This window comes from Acanthochromis polyacanthus, chromosome 11 (assembly GCF_021347895.1).
Source record: "Acanthochromis polyacanthus isolate Apoly-LR-REF ecotype Palm Island chromosome 11, KAUST_Apoly_ChrSc, whole genome shotgun sequence".
Classification (NCBI taxonomy): Eukaryota; Metazoa; Chordata; class Actinopteri; family Pomacentridae; genus Acanthochromis; species Acanthochromis polyacanthus.
In genome coordinates, this window is record NC_067123.1 from 36,559,096 (window position 1) to 36,574,018 (window position 14,923).

Genomic DNA, 14,923 nt, shown 5'->3' on the forward strand with positions numbered 1-14,923 from the left:
TACACATTTTCCTATGTATGGAAACTTATGGCCCACCCTACATACTATAATGCGCAATGAAATGCATTGTGCACCTGTTCCAAACCGAAACTAGAATACAGAATAAAAACCACACAATAAATATTTACATATATATATATATACATATATATATATATATATATATATATATATATATATATATATATATATATATATATATATATATATATAGTTAGAAATTAGCAAAAATACACAAATAAATCAAAGTGAAATCGTGCAAACAATATATACACAAGGTGATGGTGGATGGATATTGAACACAAACTGCAGGTTGATTGTCTATTGAGTGACTGTTTCAGGTTCATCAGGTGGACAGCCTGTGGGAAGAAGCTCCTCCTCACCCTCTCTGTGTTTAACGCCACCCTGGTGGCAGCAGAGAGAACAGTCTGTGGCTGGAGTAGGTGGGCTCACTAGCAATCTACCACGACTTTAACCGGCAGCGTTTGTTATAAATGTCCTCCAGGTTGGGGAGGGTAGTTCTGATGGAGCGGACCACCCTCCTCAGGGCCAAGAAGTTCTGCTGGGTGCTGCTGCCCATCCAGGTGGTGACACTCCCAGCCAGAACACTCCCAGTGGTGCAGGTGTAGAAGTTCCTGAGCACCTTGAGTGGGAGCTTTAAGTCCCACTGGTGGTCGAGACGCTGTCGAGCTTTCTTCATACTGACATTGATGGCACATATAAGCAGTATAACATTGATATTATGTGACCCTCTTCTGTCTAAAATGACTCTTCAGGAGCTGCTCAGGCTTGTGGTAACAGCAGGTTTATTCCACATCTCATCATAAATCCTGCATTCATAACAAAGGACAACAGAGTTGAGTGGAATTGTCAACAGCACATGCTCTCATCATAAATCCTCTGCTGCTCTGAGGATTACCCATTCATACATCTTATACAGTCAGTACATTATAAAAAAAAGTGATCGTAGAGTGAATTAAACTCACATAAAATAAATGAAAGAAAACAGAAACAGTCCCCCTCTTAATTATGTGAGGATAAGATACAAGAAATTATTACAATAATGCAAATTTACACTGGACTGTTACCTTTTTTTTAGGATTTCAATATCGACCATTAAAGCTGGTTCTGATTCTCAGACTGACTGAATACATGAGGGACACAACCAGGGACGGGTCAAGCTGGGAAATTTTCACACATACGTACTCCAAAAAGATAGAGATTTGGCTTTGCTTCACAGTATATTCCTATTTCTTTATAAGGTAACAACTAATTAAGCTGAAACTGTTAACTCAAGGCTGTTTAATGGATACCAGAATAATCCTCTCTATGAGACACCACCAGTGGCTGCATCACATCACAGCTAACAGAGGAACAGATTGACAGGTAGAGAGCAGGAAAAGGGTTCTAGGAGTTTATTTTTACAGGGTGCGGTTCTTGGAGATGGGATGAATCGTGTGCCAAGAGATATGGACATATCGGTGCACCAACTAATTAGGGAATGGAGTCTAAAGCACGGTTTATCCCCACCTTTAGCCAATCACATTTCAATATTTGAATTCACATTTCACCATACCGTATAAAATGTTCTGTTCATCTCAGACTTCATCCTTTTCTTTTCTGGGAGGCTGTTCCAAACAGAAAAGGTCCTTGTACAAGATTCTTTTGGGGCACTGATATTAGAAAATAAACAGTTTAACGGTGCCTCGCCATGTCTTGATGATGTCGTGTTGTGTGTCACATACACAGACTCTGTGAGTCTGTGTATGTGTGTGTGTGCTTGTGTGGGTGTGTGCATGTGAATGGCTGTCTATATGTAGGGAGGGTGGAGAGCTGTTTTTTATTTCTATTTTTAACTGTATTTACTGCCTTCTTTGTTTTTATTCTTGTGAAGCACTTTGTGTTGTTCTGCATGAAAAGTACGATACAAATAAATAAAGTTTGAAGTTTGAACTGGAGAGAAGTAGTTTATCTTCCATCTCAAAAAACAAAACACACTCAACACTACTTTATGCGAGTGCTTTCATTTTATGCTACTTTATGCTTCCACTCCCCTACATTTCTATTGTGTTTTCTGATCTAATAATTACGGTAATTCAGAAGCTTCAGAAGCTTCAGTTACTTCAAAGATTTATTATAATGTATAATATAACAATATTTTAAGAATAAAATAGCGGTTTCCAGTCTTTTTTGTTTACTAATGTTGGTTCAAATAGGGGTTTGGTGCACACTAAATGTTTCACAGCTTTTCATTGTTCAGAGGAAGGTTTGAATTCTTTCTTCTTCTGGTTGGAGGTTTATTGGCGGTAGGCAAACAAACCAATTGGTGCAATACCGCCACCTACTGGTGAGGAGTATGAATCAGACATGAGCTCTTATTCTCTTTATCAAACTGGTTTATCTGAAATACTACAATATGACTTGATAACATTCAATTTTTCAGTTATTCTGTAAAACAACAATAATATAAATGTTTACTTGAGTCTCTCTGAGGTGTTGGATCGGATGTCTTCTTTGTGTCTCATATTTCTGACAGTGTAGCAAAATTCCTCCTACACAGTGATCACATCTGCCAGCATTATGTTTCTCTACTCAGTCTTTAGTACTATTAATAAAAAATGACTGGATATCACTAAAAATGTCAACTAAATAACCGTCCCAATTTGATAACAACCACCTTCTAATTATCTAAACAATAATAAAATGAGCTGATTCAATAATAGTTTTGTCTTCTTTTTATTAAATTTAGATAATCATAACAGATATTTCTTTTTTGACAATATATCAAATTTTAGATGGAAATTAACAAATTGTATCCGTGTCAGGAATCTCTTTTAACTAAGCTACCCATTACAAAAGCACCTCTCAAGGAAGTGTGTTAATTCCAGATCACATGACCTGCTCCACATGATGTCATTTCCTCCTGAAGAAAAGACTGACAAGACTCCAAGGCTTTCTGACTTATTTAATATAAAGTAGTCAACAGATTTACTACAATATCTTTATAAATAACTTTCAATTCCAGTTGTATTCAATTGTATATATAATATTTAGAGGAATCTTTGTGTAAAAATGCCATGTGGTGTTTGGTTATAGGCGGCCATGTTGATTTTAGGCCCGAAAACAGCAAAAATGTCGACTCTGATACAAAAAGTCTTGCAATTATATGTTGACCCTACTCTATTTCTGTACTTAAGCAGAATCTTGAAGTGCTTTAAACCATAATTGTCAATCTATCATTACTTTGTACTTACTTCACTGTTATCTCTTTTTCCCCATGAGTCCGTCTGAGTCGCCTGCGTGTATGTGAACTGCATGAACCACATTTAGAAGTTGATTTCGATTCACAGATTAAATGCAGATTGTAAGAGAAGGTGGTGACAGTAATGAACTAATGGTGGAGTAATGAAGGTCAGATTCATTACCTATGTGGGAGGTCACATTCTGGGACAAAGATACAATAAGACACAAGACAATGGCTGTTGAAGAGGTTTAATGAGTGTAGTTTTGGGGCTAACGTGATGACTTCTCCTCACAGCACTGGAGGAAAACCCCGGTGAGGCCGACAAGACAAAAAAAACAACACTGAGAGTAACATGATTACTTAATCACTGAGTGATTGTAGAATTGGGTATGTGGCATTATTTTAAGAATGTGTAAATTGAAAAGTTTGACATGACTCAGCTCTCTTTTGTCGCCTCAGGTGTTCCAGCCAAATGAGTCCCCATGGGCTGGAACACCTTTTCAAAGGTTCTGAGAGGAACCAAGTGTAGGTGAGAAGAGGATGAGTAGAAATCTCTTCAGGTGATAAATGCTGATGATGAGGATGTCGGTAGTCGTTTTTAGGAAATAGATACTCAGTTTTAATGTTTGTTATTATAGTTAAAAGTAAAGATATATTGTATTTTTGTGAATTTCTTGTGTTCGATAATTTCCGGTTAACCTTTGTGTTGGTAGGCCTGAGGGGCTGATTAGAGGCGGGCAGAGGGAATGAGTGCCACAACACCCAGTTAACCACTTTGTTTTGTTTTTGTTTTGTTTTTGTAATCTGAATGTCGGTGAATAAACACCAGGTTGGTCTGCACCTTATCTCGCCTCAATCCTCCTGCTTTATCAAGCTGCTAAACGGTCACTCTAGCATTGATAAATTTAGTTTTAAAGGTAGATATGGTATGGGTCCAACCCTGCCCGCTGGACGACTTTGTAAAGTGTAAAAACTACAGAGAAGACATTAACTGCAAATTGTAAAACTATTAAATTAAAATAATTCCTAGACCATGACAAGTTCTGATCATAAAGTTAAATACTCATTGTTCTTCTGGCATTTTGTGTCTCGTTTCTGTAATATTTTGTCTTGTTCATATTGTGTTCTTTTTGTCCGAATTTCGTCGTTTGTTTCATGTTTTTGTCGTTTTGTTTCCTTTTTGTCTCGCTCGTGTTTTTTTATCTCATTTTTGGCATTTTGTGTTTGGCTCTATTCATTGTTTTGTGCATCATTTTTGTCGTAGTTTCACGCTTTTGTCATTTTTTTGTCGATTTGTCCATTTTTTAAACTTCCTTGACAAATTTTTTGTCACTTTTTTGTTTTATTTTATGTCGTTTGTGGTCTCATTTTTGTGATATTTTGTCCTGTTTTCTTTCTCTTTTTTTAAAGTAAAATACTGCATCATTCAGATCCAGATGACTAAATGTTGTGGTCCTTTTTAGACACTCTGATCTGCAAGTTGTAATGTGTAAATGATAAACTGAGACATAATGTTGTTGAAATTTATTTTATTTTTCTTCAGAAATTTCAGGATGATCATAATGTTTTATAAAAACATAATTCCTTCAATTTTAGTATTTTCAGAATGTACTTTTTTGCAGAAAAACAAAGAAAACATTTGGAATTGTGTTTATTTATCGGTTATTATGTTATGATTTTACTGGTCTGGCCCACTGGAGATCAAATCAGGCTGAATGTGGCCCAGAACTAAAATGATTGACACCTCTGGTCTACACTGTGTAACTATGCAGCTGATATTTCTGAGGCTTTTGTTTCTTCCCTACTTGCCCTTTTTAAAACATTATTTTGTATTTACCATCCAGTAGTACTTATTGATGTGGCAATAACATTATTAAAAAGATTTGTATGAGTTGATTCAGTTCTATTCCATTTTATTTATATAGCAGCACTTCACAGCAGAAGTTATCTCAAGGTGCTTCAGACAACGAAGACAAACACTTATGATATATTATGGAGAGAAATCCAAGGAGACCTTCTGAACAAGCAGTTGCCGACAGAGAAAAAAAAACAACTTGATTTGCTAAAGATGAATTTCAATTGCAAAGCTTCCTCACATGGAAATTGAAAAAAAAAAAAAAAGTTTTAAGAACATAAAAACGGTACCGAAGCACACACCTGAGTATAAGTACGTACTTATTTGTACTGCCTGTCTGTAGTTCAAAGTTAGAGAAGTGGAAATCTCCATTAAATCTACCCACAAATGCAGACAATAATCTTACTTTAAGAGGGTGTGACTGGTTTATAAATGATGAAGGGTAAAGTCACAGCAGCAGAAGGACATGCACTGCATAAAAATCAAAACTTGTGGAAGGATATTATGAATGTGACAGCAGAAGATCATCAGATAGTTTGCCAGCATCACTTTAACCCTCCTGTTGTCTTCATTTACGGGCACCAAAAAATATTGTTTCCTTGTCTGAAAAACATCCCAAAATTCAGCAAAAAAATTCCCCAAATTTCTGAAAATCTGCAAAACCTTCAGGAAGAAAATTCCAATAATTCCTTCAAAGTTTTGTTTAAAAAAAAAAATTTGCCAAGAAAATTCTTGTAAATATTTTTCTTAAAAAAATGAGTAAAAATCTTCCAAAAAAATGCTAAAAATATCTAAAGTGATTCCATATATATATATATCAGTAAAACTTCTAATATTTTGTTTAAGAACATTCACAAAAAAATCAACCAAAATCCAGCAAAATTCGCTGGATTTCAGTTGATTTTTTGGAAATGTTCTTAAACATTAACATTTTTTTTCTGCCAAAAAATATTGAAATATGGACATCAAACATTTCACTGTGAAAATATATATTTTTTTCCCCACATTTTCAAACTTTAAAAGGACGACACGAGGGTTAAGCCGAGTTCATTCCACATTTTCACTTTCTTTACCCGCAAACAGGAACCATATTGACACTGAAGATTTCAGCGAGGAAGAGAGCAGAAAAAGGCAAATTAGAAAGCGACAGATTACTCTGGATAAAGGGGGTGGAGTGCAGCGTGATGAGGTCAACATCAATAAGAAGAATGCAGGAGAAGAAAAGGAAATATGCAAATGTGTTTGTGTGCGTTTGAGGCAGAGAGAGACGCCGTCGGTTCGAGAGAGGGAAAGAGAGGCTGAGAGAAAATGACAGACGTGGCCGGAGGAGAGGAAAGGAGCGTTTGAGAGAGACAACCCCTGAGAGACTGCGAGCTGAACCCGCTGCCCCGTCTCGGCCCTCCTCCCCGCCTGTGTGCTTTGCCATGGTTACCAGACAGGGCTCCCAATGCAGCCGGTTAATGTGTTTTTCAGCAGCAGCGGGAGCGAGCTGGGTACTAATGTGTCTCAGTCTGTCTGCCGCACAATCAATGTCAACCGTCCTGGGATGCACAAACACACGGCGGGCCGAGGGCCAGGGAACACCGAGCCACCCTGGAGGAGCGTCGGGGCCCGAAAGAAGAAGCACGTCGCCTCCGTTTGTTCACCTGAGAACTTCTACTTCTGTTCGCCGCAGGAGCCCAAAATCACACGTTCTTAAAATGTTTATTTTGTGTTAAATTCCCAAGCAAAACCAGCAATTAAAGCATTTACGTGACATAAAAACACAAAAACAATGCAAGTTTTTTCAAGTTTACTGAATTTTATTGTCAGATTTTTCATTGAGCACACAGAAAAACATCCAGAAGAAATTATTCATTAGAAAAAAGGAGATTAATTCACAAATATTTGATCATCTGGCAAAAATTCTGAATAATCCTTTTATTTAAGTCTTGAGATCTGTCACTATTTTGTGTCATTTATGCGTCAAATTAATTAAAAAGATCTTATTTTTCATTACCTGCAGCCTTAGAAGTTTTTTCGTGATGTATTTTCAATAAGAAATACTTTCAGTTACTGTAAGAAGGTCTAAAATGTCTGTGCGTTTCCTGTATTGTATTTTTTAATCAATGTTACATCCAGAATAAATCATTTATTCATAAAAATGGGAAAAAGTAAAGCTGAAATAGGAGATTAACTGACAGATATTTTTCGTATCTGTGAAAAATCAGCAAATAACTGAACACAGAATAAAACAAGCAGTGTGATTAATCCTCTTTCTGCTCTTAGAAACTATTCTGTTGCATTTTACCAGATTTATAAACAATGACATTCATTACCTGTAGCCTTACATGTCTTTCTCAGTAACATTTTCTTCAAGTTTAACAATAAGAAATATTTTCAGTTGCTGTAAGAAGTTTTAAAATGTCTGTAGGTTTCCTGTATTGTGACTTCAGATGTTCAGAGTAATATTCAGTCACTGTTCCATCCAGAATAAATGATTTATTCATTAAAACAAAAATGTGAAAAAATAGTGTTTCAACAAGAGAATAATTGACGGATATTGTCCTAATCAGTAAAAAACTGTTTATTCAAGCAAAAAAACTGAACGTAGAACAAAACAAGCTCCTCTTTCTGCTCTTAGAAACTATTCTGCTGTATTTTACTCACCAAATCAACCAGCAGATTTGTCAATAATCACATTATTTATTACCTGCAGCCTTACACGTCTTTCTCAGTGACTTATTTTCTTCCAACAATAAGAAATATTTTCGCTTTTTACTGCCTCCCATCGTCAAAGTGATTCCTGTCTCTTGACTGCAGGGGCTGAGGGTCGATTTTAAGAATCCCACGTGAATCGTATGTCGGGGTCACGACCCTTGGCTGTCTTTTTATTGAAACATGTATTCAGCGCACAAAGCCGGCCAACAGTGCTGCCCCCTCCGGAGAACCACGTCGTGTCTTCTTGGCGTTGATGCGTTTAAAGTTTGGGAGTACGTGCGACCCAGACGTCTCGTTCTTCTGATGTGGAGCTAAAAATGTTCCATTTCTGACATTTGTGAATGAGATGATGCAAGATGCTTCGTCTTTTTCTAGAAACGTTTTGGCCTCCAGAGGAAAACGCATGCGACTTTGTTCCCAAGGACCTCACCTGTGACCTTTCATATCATCACAGGTTAAGGGTCTCAGGGACAATGAAGCACGCTGAAGGGAGGGGCTGGTTTCTGTCTGCCTAGTCAGCGTCGTGCACGAGCAGAATCCACACAATGGAAATGACAGGAAGCTTCAGTGATGTTTGATGCCTTTATATCTCAGCACGAATATGACACGTTTTGTAATATTTTGTTATGTAAGCTCAGTGAGATTCAGTCAAAGCTGCGAACGGATCCAGTTTTAACTACTTATGGACACATAGCATCTTACATTATGAGGAAAATGTGCTCTACGGTTTCTACGTCACATGAGATGATTACCGTTGTTTGTGATCGATGCCGTCGCAGTCCGACATCAAGCACGTTTGTCTCGCCACGTCCGCACAAACCGCCCCGGATCGGCTCCTGTGGAAAGAGAGATTTAGTCAAGACAGGTAGCTCAGCGTACAAATATCGGGTCTTATAGCGTTATCTGTCGGGGCCCTTCCACTGTTTTTCCTCCTGACATAGCCAGCGCCTGTTATTCTGTGGATGTCTGTGCAGGAAGACGTTCAAACAAAATGCCCCCTGCTGGCAGACGGAGAGACAAAGCATCCGAGGACTGACACACATAGGAGAGAAAAGCCCCTCAAATTTAATGTAAAAGTCGTGACTCGCAGACAGGATGAACTCACGGCGATCCGGCATCCGACAGAGCGGTCATACGTTTCACACGCACACAGCTGCACACGCATGTAACATCCACAGACAGCTGTGCCTGGAGCCGCAGACAACACTGTCGTCTTATATTTCCTACAGGCCTTGTGATCTCACCGGATTATGCAATCACTCCCCCATGACAAAGACGTTCAGCCTTGAGGGAGTAACACTGATTTACTCTTCCCCAGACAAAATAAATGTCACACAAGCCTGACACTGCAGACGCCAGATGAAGAATACCAAGGCAGGGTTCAAACAACTGCTGCACAGCTGAAAAGCTCCGTTTCCGTCACATGGAAGTCTGTCCAGATGACAGCTTTATCACGAGCTAACAAACCAGAACGTGTCCCAAACTTACAAACGCTGCCTCTGGCCAGGTGCACGCAGGCAAACATGCGACTCCACCGAGCAGACGCAGAACACCAAGCTTCGTTTCTCCCCTTTGCTGCCTGTGTGAGAATTTGCACTGCCTCTCTCAGTTTCCTCTTTGTCTCTGTGCTTTGAGATATTTTCCTCTGCCCCAGTTTTATGAGCTCCTCTGTTGCTCTCGAAAGCACGAGAGACAAAGAGCGGAGGCTGTGAACCAGAGGCTGGAGAGGGAGAATGTGGTGAAATGCCCTCATGTAAAGAAAGAAAAGCTGTATTAAACGGAATGAAGATGAAGGTGAATGACGGAAGATGGTGGGCGGTCGTGGTCAGCCGAATTCGCTCGTCTCGATTTGTTAAGACGGCCCGCTTAAAGTAATTCTGGACTCACCATTTGCCTGGTGTTCTTTACAGGAACACATTTGTACCGATGTGCACATGCATACAACAAGTGCATGTGCACAGAACAGGTACACGCACACACACTTAGAACACGACAGACTCTTACGATGAGTTATTGATCCGTTTTCCCCCTGAGTGAGAAAAAAAAAAAAACGACAACAATTAATCCAGTGGTAAAGAAAACAGCGCCTTGATAAAAACCTATCCTGCCCCATCTTCACAGCCTTCCTTTTCTCTCTCTGAGCGCGCTACGCAGCGGCGAAACAGAAAAGCTATTCCCCTCTCGCTACCCCTCCATCTCTCGCTCTCCTCTTTTTGTGTCTCCTCTTCTTCTATCCCTCTCTCAGGCGCTGTCCCTGGCTCTGTTTTGTGCCTGTTTCCCTCTGCCAAGTCACATCACTAACTCTCCAGGCGATTAGAGTCCGAACAAGCAAATGTCTATGAGGCAGGTATGCCACACACACACACAAATAGACGAAAAGACACACACACACACACACACACACTGAGTATAACACACACACAGACAATTGCATTGATTCCATTATCTGGTGCTCTACCAACACCCCCAACACTTCCCCCTACCCCCAACAACCACCAACAGCGCTATGACCCCCTCCTTTCATAAATCTGTGTCACCTACATACATCTCACACACACACACACACACACACACACACTCAGACACTTATGCAAGCATGCAGCATCTCCAGCTATCGCTCTCTTCTTCTCTTGCCTGAACACCATCACCGTGTCCCCGCCTCCCCCTTTCTCTCTCGCTTCGTCTCCAGCCCTTCCCCTCATTTTCATCCTTCCCTCCTCACGTCTACCCCTCTCTCCCTCACTCTCTGAACCCCTCTCTTTTTTCCCCCCCTCCCTGGCGTGACGTCCCGTCTCGCCTGGATAAAAAAAACAAAAAGAAAGTCCACGTCGTTCACATGATGCAACGTGTCTCTACGTGGGTGTCTGTTACTTTGTGTTTGTTTGTGTGTTTGAACTTGCATCTGGAGGAGAGAGAGTGTGCACATTTGTCCTCGTGCACGCTCGCGACGTGCACACAAGCATCTGTGTGCATGTATGGGAGAGGGAGGGGAGGGAAGGGGCTCGCAGACGGAGGCTGTGGATTTTACACAGCTAGAGGATCAAAGCCACAGCAACCCCAAAGGTGATTAACCTCCCAGCCGCTGACCGCAACGCCGCTGCTGCTCCTCCATATTTCATTAACACCGCCATCTGCACAATCCACGCATCAATCCGTCCGCCTTCGAGGGGCAAAACTCCCAAATATCCACTATCACATGCTACAAAAAGATTTTAAAAACAGCTGCTTGTAAACCTGTAAAGTTTCTCATCTTTAGCAGAAGATTGAACTCAACTTACAGAAATAAGTCGTGACAAATTTCTAATTCTTGCAGGCGTGTAAACTAATAAAGACGGGGACAAATCACGTATGAAATGTGAGCATTAAATGCCACCTTTGATGAAACAGCGGGTGGCAAACGGCTCCATTGTGCCGGCAGAATTTCCTCTTGAGTTGGAGCATGCCGGGGAGTCGTTTCTTTGTGTGAGTACAGAAAAAGAGCAGTGCTCGGCAGAGATTGCTGATATGTGCTCTTTTTTTTCTTCCTCCCTTCCTCACTGGAGCACTGCAACGCAATGCGGATACTGGGTGTCTGAGCCACTAGCCAGACACACTGGGGGGACGGTGGGGGAGGTGGGGGAGAGACAGGAGGAGGAGGAGGATGGGGAAGGAGGCGGCGAAGCAAGTTCACATCCAGCCTCGTGCTTCAGGACAACCGACGTCTGGGCGCGCTGGCATTATCCGAGCGAGCAGGTTCGCACATTTTGGAGAATTTTACGTCGACTGGATAAGCGCACACTAATTCCAGGCGCAGATGTCTGTCTGTTGTTTAAAACCGAACCGAAAACACATCGGTTTTGCCCTAAAATAAATCACAATTCTGTATTATTCAACCAGTCCGCTTGGAGCGAAATCCAAGCTTGAAATTTTATATTCTCAAACTGTTACAACTGTTTTTTACTGCTCACTACACAATAAAATGATTTAAAACGCTCCGAACTCGTCGTCTGAAGAGATACTCTGTTGTTCCATGCATGCAAAGGGAAGCAGAGAAAACAAACCGCTATTGATAGCTGGCTCCGTACCCCGTTGGACTGCACCAAATAACAAATCAAAGAGCACTGCAGAGCAAGGTGGGTATATTGATGTCTGGATTAGCTGGACCTCGACAGCAAAACCTGATTAGTATTTCAGATGTATTAGATTTAAAGTCGGCGGTGAAACAGTTTTGTTCGCTTGTTTTCATGCCTTTGTAATTAGTGGCTAGAAATTTAATTTGCTGGAGGAGAGATTATTTTAGATCCGACAATGCAGGGGGACGGTCGGTGCACGGTTTGTTTGCCCTTCAATGGAGCAGACGTTGAGGAAAAGACACTTTAAAGAGAGAAAAAAAAACAAATCTAGTATAATTCTGCATGCAATTCAGCAACAACCATGAGAACTTTTGCCTTTCATCACTATGTGCTGTTTAGTGCTACGGTTTGTTGACAATTCCTCCAGATTCTGCAGCTAATTTCAGAACTTTACGTCCTTTTCCATGTCAGTCTTCATACTCACCACATGAGGAGACGGATGGCGTCCATACGAAGAGTGTGTGACTCCGCAGGGAAAGCTAGAAGGTTGTACAGTTATCTCCAGGCTGTTTATTATGCGAAACCATACAACCAACTACCTCACGCTGCAGAGCACCGGAACAGGGTCAGTCTCTTCTTCCTTTTTCTTGTTTACTTCTGTCTCTTTGTCTGGCCCTCTTAAATTTAGCACAAAACTACGCTTCAGCTGATCAGAATCACTTATTTCTCTGTGTATATTTTCTAATAACTTACATGTGAATCAGTCTCCAGTTTGAGATGTAGCAAAACACATTGAAATGAAGAGAAAAAAAAAAAAACAGTTAAGTTCACTACTGTGCTCATTTGAAGTTGAAATAATGCATGGATGTGCGTTTTTGTGGACTTGTCTCCCTCTTGTGGGTGGACTCAGTACATAGACACCCCCCTTCCCCCAACAAAAGGCCAAGGCAGACCTTCACTGTCTCTGAATACAAAGACAAGCACTTAACCTGCAGTTGCTTACTGTAGGCGTCTGCCTGACCTACTTCTGCAAAGAGAAGCTGCTGGAATCTTCCATATCCTCAAACGTTCGATTCAGCTCTACCGCGCACTATTCCACTGTCTTTCAGAGGTTAAAGTCTGATTCTGCTCGTCTGCCGTCTTTGTTTTTTCAGAAGCGATGGTGAGATTGTCTGATGAACGTTAACAGATATGACCTCTTGACCTGATCAAAGGAACGACGTGTCTTCTGCTGACTTTGGCCAACTAAAGATGTGACTTTTTTGTCAATAATATAACTAAAAAAAGGTTGCACCTGAAGTATTTTTTGAACGTTATTCCTGTAAAATGTTCGACAATAGAGGAAAATACGAATTCTAGATGCTGTATACTGTCATATTAAAGATTCACATAAAAAAAAAACAGTAATTTTGGGCTGTCAAAATGCTGATTAGTGTTCTATTTATGGACGTATAATCATTTTGAATGTTGCCCATCCATTTTGATGGTACTAAAGCATCTGATGAAAACCCTCTCCATCATGTTAGATCTGAATTATTTAAATTCCAACTAAAATATTCTTTTGTTTGCTGTTAGTGGATCTCTCCTCCGCAGTCCTGATGTTAGTTATTTAGTGTGCTGCACATATCTGTAACAAAAACCTTAAAAACTCGTATGGGATCATTTTGCTTTGTGTAATTACATTTTGTAATATTGCCTCACTGCATTGGAATTTTTATTGTCAGAATTTAGCGTTAAATTCATTTTTAGTTTACTTTTTCACCTTCTAACTACGCCACAGTAGATATTTCTGTTTAGACAGTGTGTCCTTCTACTTAGCCTTGTTTATTTTTGCCAATATTTTGTGTTCTTCTTACACGAATTCCGTATAGTTGTTGAAATGTGCTATAAGAATACACTTTCCCTGCCTATTCTTTAAATTAATTGCTTGTTGGATTGTCTGAAACACCTTTCTGGTGCGCAACGCTGCCAGAGAGGTGCGGCTAAAAGCTGCTTGTAATTTTCTGAGACAGACTTTGTGACCTTGTGGCCAGGCACGCCGAGTTGTCGTAGCAGGCAGCGTTTTTTCTTCTAGTGTGTACAACTGAGCACAACACACAAATTCAAGGAGAGACCGACTGAAAGTGTGCTTCATTATCCACATACGCGTTAACAGAATTACTGAATCTCCTTCCTCTCTCACACAGGTATTCACACTCACGTTCACCAAATTTACCACATTCACACTCATGCCGTGTTGCATTTATCTGTAAATTGGGAACTGTGATCATTTGTGAAATTTTGCCCTCCATTAAAAGCATTCTGAGGCTTCTACCTTGAACTTCTTTTGCATTTTCATTGTCAATCTATCTCTTTTCACTGAGAATATCGCATAAATATGAAGATATTCCTTGAAAGATACGTTTCTAAAAAGGCAAATCTGACCTTGTGGCGGTGGATTATCGTTACCGGCAATAGGTTTTTTTCTTGACAAGGGCAAACCGTCTCACAGATGTGAAGAAATGCTGCAGAGAGGCAAGCGATGATGCCGAGTGTCGCCTTTGGAAGTGACCGCGCCGCCGTAGAAGGACCAAATATGAACAATGTGGTTGTGAATGAGTGGATGAATGAATGACAATTCCTGCACTCAGAGTCCGGATAAAGTGTAGTATTATATCTAGACTGTTGTTCAGTTACTGTTTACTGGTGTTTGCTTTCCCTTCATCACACTCCCGCTGCACATTAAAACAGTGAGAGCCGATTTGTGCCGTTTAATAAGCTACATTCAGGGTAATGCAGAAATTGGTGCATTGTAGAACAGTTTTCAACGGAGCAAATAAGATCTAATGGGTGAGTAATTGGATGACAATTTGGAGTAACAGCACTATCCAGTCAATCTCCCTCATTATACTCCATAAATAATGGGGCGCACCCACACATTCGACATCTAGCAGAGGTGATCTCCCACAAAAGCAGCAAATTGGCTGTTGTTAGCAGTCAATGGCTGTGTTTTGACACTGCTCCTGCGTGCCTCAAGGACTCATTGATTACTTGATAGCTGCTACACAGTTCAGTTGCCAGGCCTTCCTTTTC

The 14,923-nt window shown here is 40.4% G+C and overlaps 2 long non-coding RNA genes across 3 annotated transcripts in view; one reads left to right on the plus strand and one right to left on the minus strand.

Annotated features, from left to right (window-relative positions):
* Positions 1-8,367: 8,367 nt before the first annotated feature.
* Positions 8,368-14,923, minus strand: part of LOC110967707 (uncharacterized) — a 31,405-nt gene continuing 24,849 nt past the window's right edge. For both annotated transcript variants that reach the window (XR_002596829.2, XR_007945129.1), the window contains one exon: positions 8,368-8,635. This is a non-coding gene — a long non-coding RNA (uncharacterized LOC110967707). The remainder of the gene's footprint in view (positions 8,636-14,923) is intronic.
* Positions 11,103-14,171, plus strand: LOC110967708 (uncharacterized). Its single transcript, XR_002596830.2, has 3 exons — positions 11,103-11,911; positions 12,323-12,476; positions 13,006-14,171. It is a non-coding gene; the product is annotated as an uncharacterized LOC110967708 (long non-coding RNA).